This window comes from Chlamydotis macqueenii, chromosome W, assembly GCF_036417535.1.
Source record: "Chlamydotis macqueenii isolate bChlMac1 chromosome W, bChlMac1.mat, whole genome shotgun sequence".
In the NCBI taxonomy this organism is placed as follows: Eukaryota; Metazoa; Chordata; class Aves; order Otidiformes; family Otididae; genus Chlamydotis; species Chlamydotis macqueenii.
Window position 1 is genome coordinate 53,395,059 of NC_141592.1, and position 11,323 is coordinate 53,406,381.

The window sequence follows — 11,323 nt, forward strand, 5'->3', positions numbered from 1 at the left end:
TTGACATATATTTCCTTTTTTTTAATAAAAAAAAAACTGCAGCATGTTGCAAGACAAAGCAAATGCTGCGAATGTTGCAGCTATATTCTAGGGTACTCACAAAAGAAATACTGTCCTGGTTTTGGCAGGGATGGAGTTAATTTTCCTCTCAGTAGCCAGTGTGTTTTGGATTTCATGTGTGAAGAATGTTGATAAACACCCTGATGATATGAGTTGTTGCTAATGAGACCAAGGACACTGTCCTGCTTTCCAAGTCTCGCTAATGTGCAGATGCAGGAAGCTGGGAGAAAGACAGACAGAATAATTGACCCAAACTGGCCAGAGAGAGTATTCCATGCCATAAACGTCATGCTCAGTATATAAGTGGGGGTTGGACAGGGCGAGTATCTGCCTTCCTGGCATCCATCTTTCTCCCTCGTTTTGCTGGCATTGTTACCTCTATCTTGCTGGCTCCCTTTTGCTCCTTTGCTTGCTGCTCGGTTTTGTTTCCTTGATCGCTGCTCGGGACGGGCTCTATCGGTCATTGGGACATCGGGTGGTGAGAAAACATATATTGTTCACTTTGTATATTTGAATATCCTTATATTCTGTTATTATTGTAGTTTTCCCTTGTTATTTTAGTAAATTGTCTTCATCTCAACCCACGAGTTCTCCTTCCTTCCCAATTCTCTCCCCCATCCCACTGGGGAGGGGGAGGGTGAGCGAGAAACTGTGTGGTAATTCGGGCTAAACCATCACAAATACTCAAATTTATCATACAAAACATAGGATCGTACACAGCAGTCAGACAAATTCAGAAAGGAAATAAACCCCTATTCTTTAACACTGAGAATAACTGAAGGTAACTCTCAAGACTTACCAAGGGCTAAGAAGTTGATTTACCATTGCAAAAAATCTACACGTTAGATATAAGGACATGGAACAGGCTTGATGTGTGCTGGAGGCACAAATTCCAGACTGCTATTTTTCCTGAACAGAAAAGGGCTAAAATAACTCTTAATTGCCCTATAAATGCATAAATGGGATAATAGCAGCAGCTAGAAAACACATAGAAGTACTAGGTCCTTCACAAATTCTTGGTACAATTTTCCCAATAGGGAACTTCTCATTCCGATACCCACTGCTTCAGTGAAGAACATTACAAAACTTCAGTCAACAAAAAACTAAGTGAAACATTAGAAGCATGAGGGGCTCCTGGATGTAGTTGTTGCTTGTGATCAGGAAAGGAACGTGCCAGCAGGTGACCACTTGAGACCGGCACTCAGCTACGCTTCATCTCTAACTCTTTCTAACCACCCCAAACCTTCCACCATCTTGGGCACTTCTATGCAGCCCAGCGAGGTGGGGGGGTGCCCAAGACAGGAGGAAGGGATGAGTCCCTAGTGATAGTCTCCATGGGAGTCACTGAGGAGGAAATTAGTTTCAGAAAGACCTGGAGGCTTCTCCAGACACCTGCGGTCCCTCCCCATGGCTCCCACCCGGTACTAAGGTCCCCTGTCCACGCTGTGAGTGGCACGGTCCGAGAGAGCGCCAGGCAAGGCCTTCTGGTGGGGAGAGGCGCCACTGAAGCCCTAGGTTGTGTTGGGCTGGTGAGGATAGTGGTTGGAGGTACCATGGCTTTGCTGGGTGAGGGACTTCTGGCTGAGTCTGCAGAGAGAGGAGGGGCAATAGCTGGCTGATCCCAGAGTCAGCATGTTGGGAAGGAGAAATAAGCAGCAGGCTGATGGAAAATTACATGGGGAGGACGTGTGACCCCGTGTCACAGTGGGAAGTGTGAGGAGGGGATGGACAGCGCGAGTGGTGCATCTCCCTAATGCCATAGGGGCTGCAGGTAGAGAAAAGTTGGTCTGGTCTGCACAATTGTTTTTCTAAACCAGCCGTGGTTGGGATACTGAGAGGTCAGGGGTAGGTGAGGGGGTATCAGGCCAGCTGCTGGTGAGTGCAACCATGCAGTTGCTTTCTTCTAGGCCTCTCCTCAATATTTTGGATGAGTGACGATCAAGTGCTATGTTCCTATCATCTGTTAGTATAAGCCACCTTCTTTAAAGTTTGATCCAAAGAGTGGTTATTATCAGACTTGCTTTTCTCCTCGTGTTTTGTTCTGGATTAACATTTGCGTCCCAATAGATTATTGCCGTTGAAAACGATGGTGAGACAGTACAGGCAGAAACACTTGAAGTATTTACAAGGTATTTAGAACTATGTCAGCCAAACACGTAGCTGTCGCTTCATAATTTTTTATTGATCCTCAGACATGAGGAGTGTTTCCTTGGAGAACAGCTGAACAAGTCCGAACTTTGGTAAGAGGCTGTCGTAGTTCAGCCCTAATCGGGACCAGACTATGCAGTCTCTCTCTCACTCCCCCCACCCTCCGAGAGAATACGGAGAGATAATATAAGAAAAAAAAAGGCTCGAGGCGTGAGATAAGGACAGGGAGAAATCCTTAAAGTTACTGTTATGGGCAAAACAGACTCGACTTGGGGAAAACTATTCATCTATTACTAAAACCAAAGCAGGAAAATGAGACAGAGAACAAGATAACCTACCCCCACCCCTCCCTCTTCCCAGGTGTAACATTATCTCTACCACCTTTTCCCCCACCAAGCGGCACAAGGGGGAAGAGGGAATGGGGGTCGCGGTCAGTTCATTACACATTGTTTTATGCTGCTGCTTCCTCCTCGGGGGAAGAACTCCTCACATTCCTCCTCTGCTCTATTGTGGGGTCCCTCCCACAGGCCACAGTCCTTCGTGAAACTGCTCCAGCATTGTCAGGGACTGAAAGAGTTAATGTCTCAAACATTGTTGTGGCTGTGGCCCCCCGGGTGCAGTCTGCATAGGGGAGGTGGAGGCCGCCTGGGGGATGTGCAGCTCCCCAGGCCCCTGTTAACAACTTACCAAATATGGCCAGGGGTCATACAGCGTTCATCTGAGGAGGGGGCTTCCAACCACTCCTCACATTTAGCACCCGCTTCCAACCTGTGCAGAGGACTCAGAAATTTCTGGAACCAGACGCTTCAAGGGGCAGAACCGGAGGCGGGGATCAGACTATAAAAGACACTGCCTGAGGGAGCCGGGTGGCGAGCCCCCACAAGGGAAGACCATCACGGCTGCCCACCACCAGAAGCCACGCCCCACCGGAGGATCTGCACGCCCGCCTGTCATCGTCGTCGCTGGATCCAAGGGTGGTGATATCTCTTTCCCTCTTTTCCTCTTTCTCTTTTCTGTTTTCCTTTTCCTTCTTAGAAATATCCCGATAAGAGCCCCGGCTGATACAGGGAATTAATGGTCTGCTAAATATTGCTTGATTTAGGAGACTAACTGTCTGCATATTGCTTGATTTGGGAGACTAAATGTCTGCTAGAGAATGCCTAACAATCCTGTTTGCCTTGAAACTCACCTAAGCTTATCAGGGACTGGTATGTGTCAAGAAACTGGTATTTGTCAAGGACTAATATGTCTAGCAAAGGACGGAATGTTAGTTCCACCACAAATTCGGTCAGAAGTCGGGAAACTGCTGAAATCCCCAAGCGAAAGGAGAGCATGGGTGAATGACTAAAGTTCATCTAGAGGAAGATAAGACCCCTGAAGAAGTAAACAACCACCAGAGACAGATCTGAAACGCTAAAGCAAGTGTTTTTTTTAATAACCCCGCCTCAATTATGCATATGTATTGTGCAATCCTATGAATATGTATACCTGCACCATATAAATTTTTGGTAAAATGTGCTGTCGGTGCGCGTGCTTTTGGAGGAGTGATCCCCCACGCACCCGGCGCCAAATAAACATGCCTGCTTTATAACTCTCTCTGAGTTGTAGAGTTTGATCAGCGCATCAATTTGGCAACCCAGATGGGACCCTCTCTGCTCGACCGCAGGACCGGCTGAGAGAGGGACGTCTTTGGCGCGCCCCGAGCCTTCCTCGGAAGAACTCCCTCCCTCGTCCGATCACTGCGGGAGTAGACAAGGACCATCAGCAGACCAGGGATGTCAGAGAGAGGATACCTGTAAGTCGTGAGGAGATGTCCTACGCGAGGGAAAGGAGCTGTTGCTCACCCCTGGGTAGTCCGGACTGGGGTGGGGGGGGGGGATTTTGCGGGAATCCCTGAGGGCAATACGTGGGTCCCTGTGGTCCCATGTGGTCCTGTGGGCTCCTGTGTGGGAGCCCTGTGTGGGATAGCTATCGTCCATCCGTTGTAACCCATGGGAATTGGAATTTATATCATTATGGCTATAATTGATTTATGACAGTTGTTACAAGCTGTATACTTAAGAAGTTTTGTGTGTCCGGTACTGCGGGTTGTGGGATTAGTGTTTTATTGTGACGTATGGAAATAGACTCTATAACTCGGAAGTTATAAAGTAGGTATGTTTATTGCACGCAGATGCATAGGGGATCGCTCCACCACAAACGTGCATGCCCGAGGTTGCAAATTGTCCCATTTTTATACAATAAAACAATGAATATTTAATTGACGCTTATACATATTCATTATCTAAATCCGCCTACTCTCACCTCGTATGTTAATTAGCTATCAGTCCCTCGCGCTTGCGCAAATCCTCCCAAAAATTGTGGGCAGGGGTCTTCGGTGGTCTTTTGAGAAGAAGGCCATAGGTCTTCTTCATGGTGTACTTTTCACCTTTGCCTGGAATTTCATGATCCTGCAATCTGGCAGTATTCTTATCAGTTTGAGCTGTTTCATGTCCTTGTTAACCATCTGTTTTCCTCGAGCAAGGAGATTTATGTGACAAATGCCCTCCTGTTTTCGAACTGCTTGCTCCTCTTAATCACTCCCTCGAGATTATGTGAGACTGTTTCTCACTCCTCACAAATAAGTCCTTTGTCGGGAAAAGAAAACAGACTTCCTTCTCCAATTATTGTTTCTTTAAGCTATAAGGTTATGTGACTATGTTTTGTAACCATATTTTTAAGCGCATACATATATAGTTGTGATTAACTTATTGTCCTTATTTCTATGCAGTCCTCTCCCCCATATCAACTGTATTGTTAATGTTTTATGTTGCTGTCTGAAGTAAGCTGGGTGAGTGTTTGAGTGAGTGAGACGCAGTCTGACTGCGGAGCGAGTGTGGAGTCCTGATCCGTGGTTCCGTGTTCTCCTCAAGTAGAGCAGCGAGAGCGGGAGGAAGCATATGAGGGACTTTGAGACCGTGTTAGTCGAACTGATTGTTAACCCTTTATTGTCCTGTACATGTGCATAAGGATGTTTCATGCAATCCAATATATGTTTTTGAATGCTTTGGTTGTAAACAGAACATTGAGGTACGGTTTGGGGATGATTTTTGTGTGGTGAATGTCAAGGGAACTGGCCTGACTGGGATAGAATCAGGCGTTCAGACGAGCTTGGTGGAAACTTAAAATGGTGTAAGGAATCAGTAAGAATGTCACTGGTGTAGAGCAGAGTAGTGTCGGGTTTATTTGGTGTGGAGCACGGACGAGTGCCATCAGTGTTGCTTGATTGTTCACGCTAAGTGTTTGAAGTGTCATAAGTACATTATTTTTTTTAACAGGAAACAGGAATCTCAGTAATTGTCTCGACAGGAATTTCGGTAATTTTCTTGAATTGAGGTGCGTTCGCTGTGCGGCGAGTACGCCCTTGTATCTTTGGCCTTGGATAAGGTATTGGATAAGGACACTGTCTGACTTTCCAAGTCTTGCTAATTTGCAGATGCAGGAAGCTGGGAGAAAGACAGACAGAATAATTGACCCAAACTGGCCAAAGAGAGTATTCCATGCCATAAACGTCATGCTGAGTATATAAGTGGGGGCAGGCGAGGGCGAGTATCTGCCTTCCTGGCATCCGTCTTTCTCCCTCGTTTGCTGGCATCGTTCCCTCTACCTTCCTGGCTCCCTTTTGCTCCTTTGCTTGCCACTCAGTTTTGTTTCCATGACCGCTGCTCCGGACGGGCTGTACCGGTCATTGGGACATCGGGTGGTGAGAAAACACATATTGTTCACTTTGTATATTTTTAATATCCTTATATTCTGTTATTATTGTAGTTTTCCCTTTTTATTTTAGTAAATTGTCTTCATATCAACCCCCTTCCTTCCCAATTCTCTCCCCCATCCCGCAGGGGAGGGGGAGGGTGAGCGAGAAACTGTGTGGTAATTCAGGCTAAACCATCACACCGGGGCAACTTTTTGGGTTTTAAACCAAGCTTTAACACCTATGGATGATGACTTTGTAATGGTAAGGGGAGCTACTGGCCAAAGTGAGAAGGCGTACTTTTTGAAACCTCTTAAATTTAAATTGGGAATACACAAATTCTTATATATGCCTAACTCGCCAAAACCCCTATTAGGGCGAGACCTATTGGTACAGCTAAAAGCGGAAATAAAATTTGAAACAGGAAAAGTGGAACTCCGAGTGGGAGATGACCAGCTAATTGAACTTTTGAGTCTGGCCCTCATAGATATGGATATTCCTGTTAGCTCAGGAATACCTGAGGAAGTCCAGAACCAAGTATATCCGGGGGTATGGGCCGCAGAAATACCAGGAAAAGAGAAAAATGCCTCCCCAGTAGTAGTCAGACTCAAACCAGGGGCGTGGCCTGTAAGAATCAGGCAACATTCCCTCAGGACAGAGGATAGGGAAGGAATCCAACCAATAATCAGCCGGTTTATCAAACATGGGCTTTTAACAGAGTGTGAGTCCGAATATAACACTCCCATTCTACCAGTCAAAAAGTCGGATGGTAGTTACTGAATAGTACAAGATCTCAGAGCTATTAATAGAATTGTTGAAGATCTGCATCCTGTCGTAGCAAACCCATACACATTATTAACTAAATTGGCACTTGAATTGGCCTGGTTTACCGTATTGGACCTGAAAGATGCCTTCTTTTGCCTACCCTTCAGCCCAGAGAGCCAGTTGCTGTTTGCATTTGAATGGGAAAACCCCGATTCTGGAAGAAGGACACAATTAACATGGACTGTGTTACCACAGGGGTTTAAGAATAGCCCCACTCTTTTCAGAAACCAATTAGCCAGAGACTTGGAACAGTGGGAGCAACCACATGGAAATGGAGTAATATTACAGTATGTAGATGATCTATTGATAGCCACTGAGACGAAAGAACTATGTATAATATGGACAGTCAGTCTGCTAAATTTCCTTGGACTTAATGGCTATCGAGTCTCTCCACAGAAAGCACAAGTGGCTCAGCGGCAGGTGACTTACCTCGGATACAAGATAACTGCTGGCCAAAGGACCCTAGGAACAGCAAGAAAGGAGGCCATCTGTCAGACTCCTCGACCACAGACAGCTAGAGAACTCCACACGTTCTTAGGAATGACGGGATGGTGTCGCCTATGGATATATAACTATGGACTCTTGGTAAGGCCACTCTATGAACTGTTGAAATCTAATCCAAAAGACCTCACCTGGAATGAGGAGAGGCAGAAAAAGCATTCCAGCAACTGAAAAGGAAGCTAATGGATGCCCCTGCCTTGGGGTTACCAGATACTACTAAGCCATTCTGGCTGTTCTCTCACGAGAAGCAGGGAATAGCCCTGGGAATCCTAGCCCAAAACTTGGGGCCGTATAGAAGGGAGTGGCGTACTTCTCCAAACAACTTGATGAAGTAAGTAAAGGTTGGCCTAGCTGCCTAAGGGCGACAGCAGCATTGGTGTTAAACATCCAAGAAGCACGTAAATTGGCATTAGGCCAAAAGATGACAGTGTTGATATCTCATACTGTATCCACAGTATTAGAGATAAAAGGGGGGCACTGGCTCTCACCACAAAGGTTCCTTAAATACCAGGCCGTTCTGGTGGAACAGGGTGATGTGGAAATAGTGGTTACTAACATTGTCAACCCAGCAGCTTTCCTCAGCGGAACCACGGGAGAACCACTATCGCATGACTGCCTGGAAACGATTGAAGCAGTCTATTCCAGCCGACCGGCCCTGAAAGAGGAGCCACTGGAAGATGCTGAAGACTCCTGGTACACAGATGGAAGCAGCTTTGTTCAACAAGGCATCCGCAAAGCAGGGTATGCGGTAACCGCTATGGATCAGGTAATAGAATCTGCAGCCCTTGCCCCAAATACCTCGGCACAAAAGGCAGAAATAGTAGCTTTAACCTGAGTGTTGGAACTAGCTAAAGACAGGAAGATTAATGTCTGGATGGACTCCAAATACACTTTTGGGGTAGTCCATGCCCATGGGGTGATATGGAAAGAAAGGGGACTCCTATCCACCCAAGGGAAACATATAAAACATGCTGAAGAAATTCTTAGGCTCCTGGAAGCAGTGTAGCTACCCGAAAAAGTGGCTATCATGCATTGCAAGGCTCATCAGAAAGGAAGTACCGCTCAAGAATTGGACAATGCTATGGCAGATCGGGAAGCCAAAAGAGCGGCTGAGAGGGTAAATTAGAGGTGCAGTCTTTGGTCCCAGACGGTAAAATACAAATTGATTGTGAACCCAAGTATTCCAAAGAGGATCGAAAATCAGTTGAAGATTTAGGTGGAGAAATAGAGAAGGGTAGGTGGGCAAAGACTCCACGAGGCAGAATAATAATTCCATTTGCATTATTGTGGGCCGTAGTTATGGCAGAACACAGAAAATCCCATTGGGGAGCTGAAGCATTGTATAAATACTTGAGTCAGCGTATAGCTGCCCGGAACCTCTACGCTACTGTTAAACAAGTGACACAGCAGTGTGAAATATGTTTGCAGAATAATCCTAAGAAAAGGCCTAAAGCCCAACTCGGACAAATAGGGAAAGGAAACTATCCGGGGCAGCAATGGGAAATTGATTTCTCAGAACTCCCAAGAAAAGGGGGGTGCCAATATCTGTTGGTCCTAACGGACACCTTTTCAGGCTGGGCAGAAGCATTCCCTTGCCGAACCAATAAAGCTACAGAGGTAACTAAAGCATTACTAGAAGAAATTGTACTGAGATTCGGGATTCCTGCAACAATCTCCTCAGATAGAGGACCACATTTTATTGTAAAAATTGTTATAATGAATTAATTGTAGATGCATTAGACGTAGTTCAAACTAATGTTTCTAAAGCACTCAGTTGTATCCAGCTCCAATTATGGATACAATCAAGCAGCTACAATCATCAGGGAAGGAGAGGACGGAATCCCGCCAAGAGAAATCTGAAAGGTAATTTGGGATAATGCAGCTGCATTTGAAAGGAAATTCCAATTTTACTATTATCAAACCATCTGAATGTTTCCGAAAATGCTTATTCAAAAACAAAGATGAAAAAACGCTTGGAATTTCAGTTTAAACACAGTACTCAATCCAGAAGACAAGATCAGTTTGTTTTTTTAATAGCAAAGCATTATTTTATAGTGCGTGAGGGATTTTCCTCTCAGTAGCTTTGGATTTTGTATGTGAAGAATGCTGATAAAATCACTCTGATTATACCAGTTATTGTGAATGAGACCAAGGACACTGTCCGGCTTTCCAATTCTTGCTAATGTGCAGATGCAAGAAGCTGGGCAAAAGACAGACAGAATAAATGACCCGAACTGGCCAAAGAGAGTATTCCATGCCATAAACGTCTTGCTCAATATGTAAATGGGGGTTGCCCATGGTGGGTGTTGGTGTGTAGATGTTGGAGTGTAGTCCAGTTGTTAGAGCACCCATTCTGGCATCCATCTTTTCATCTCTCTCGCTTGCTGGCATCATTCCCTCTACTTTGCTGGCTCACTTTTGCTCCTTTGCTTGTTGCTCGGTGTCATTTCCGTGATCGCTGCTCGGGATGGGCTGCGTCAGTCATTTGGACATCGAGTGGTGAGAGGTTGCATGTTGTTCATTTTGTATATATTAATGTCCTTATATTTTGTTATTATTGTAGTTTTCTTTTTAATAAACTGCGGCGTAAAGTGATGTGTGATGAACTGACCGTAACCCCCATTCCCTCTTCCTGCATCTCCACCCTGTTCTGCTCGGGGAGGGGGGAAGGAAGTAGAGATAATGTTAACCTCCCCCCACCCCTCCCTCTTCCCGGGCTTATCTTGTTCTCTGTCTCATTATCCTGTTTTGTTTCTGGTAGTGAATGAATAGTTTTCCCCAAGTCGAGTCTGTTTTGCCCATAACGGTAACTTTAAGGATCTGTCCCTGCTCTTATCTCAAACCTCAAGATTTTTTTTCCTTATATGCCCGGGGAGCGTCCGCAGAATTGGCTAGTAGATATGCTAATGCTTATACTACTATCCGCTGTCTGGATACGATTAAAACATGCTGTGGAACACCAATCGAAATACAATCAGACAACGGTTCTCATTTTAGAAATCATACAGTAGCAAACTGTGCTGACGCGGAAGTCACGGACACTGCTGACGACCAATATGATCAAGCAAATGCCAATTTATTGTTGATACATCCCGGTTAATATAGCCCTTCTAATTCCGTATCATGGGCAAGCTCTCTACTAATTGGTTAACTATATCACGCACGCGCTCCTAGCTAAAATATGATTCGTTAAGTCTCTTTGTTCACGCGCACGGCTCTCTCCACCTGCACCCTGTGTCACGTTCAGCCCCCAGTCACGTATGCCAGCTGTTTTCCTTCTTCTCAAGGTTGCTTCGTTTACTTTCTCACAGGAAGCTTCATTACTTTCTCACAGGCGGCCTCATTATTTTCTCACAGGTGGCTTCAGTACTTTCTCACAAGCAGCTTCAGTGATGTCCTTGAGGCCTGCTGCTCACAAACATAACAATTCCATTCGGTCTGGATTGTTCACTAAGTGCCCCTGGTACTCCAGGTATCCAACAAATCCCCCTTTTTGTTTGGAACAATCCAGACCCACTTTCATCATACGTTCCATAGCTTTCACAAAGCATTTTAAAATATACCCCAAAATCATCAGTGTCAACAGCAAACCCGTCAATAATACCAACCCATAAACTATCAAATCTTTTAGCCATCCTGTGACCCCCAAGGATTTCAACCAGTCTGTTAACCTGCTTTCCACTTGTATTGCATGCATGTTGCATCATAACTCTGCCAACTGATAGCGTATCGACTTAGAGTGATCAGAAACATTCATGCAACACATACCTTCAAAATCCTCACATCCATGTCCATGCGCTAATAACAAAAAATCAATGGCTGCTAGATTCTGCAAAAATATCATGACGCATGCTATCCATGTCTTCTAATAATCCTGATAACATGCTAGAGGTTAAATTCATTTGCTTTTGTGCCCAACAAGCCAATTTATTTAAGTTAGCTAAAGTTTTTGCAGTTGCTGCCCACGGAACAAATAAAGATAATCCTATCCGCTCAGCTGTACCCAACATGGTTAAACTGCCGTCACAATGGGGAGTCAATACTTTTAGCGATCTT

General features: G+C 45.2%; 1 long non-coding RNA gene across 1 annotated transcript in view; it reads left to right on the plus strand.

Moving 5' to 3' along the window:
- The window catches only part of LOC147596813 (uncharacterized), a 73,854-nt gene extending 63,800 nt beyond the window's left edge, over positions 1-10,054 (plus strand). Inside the window, exon 2 of the long non-coding RNA XR_015261332.1 lies at positions 9,942-10,054. This is a non-coding gene — a long non-coding RNA (uncharacterized LOC147596813). The remainder of the gene's footprint in view (positions 1-9,941) is intronic.
- Positions 10,055-11,323: the final 1,269 nt, after the last annotated feature.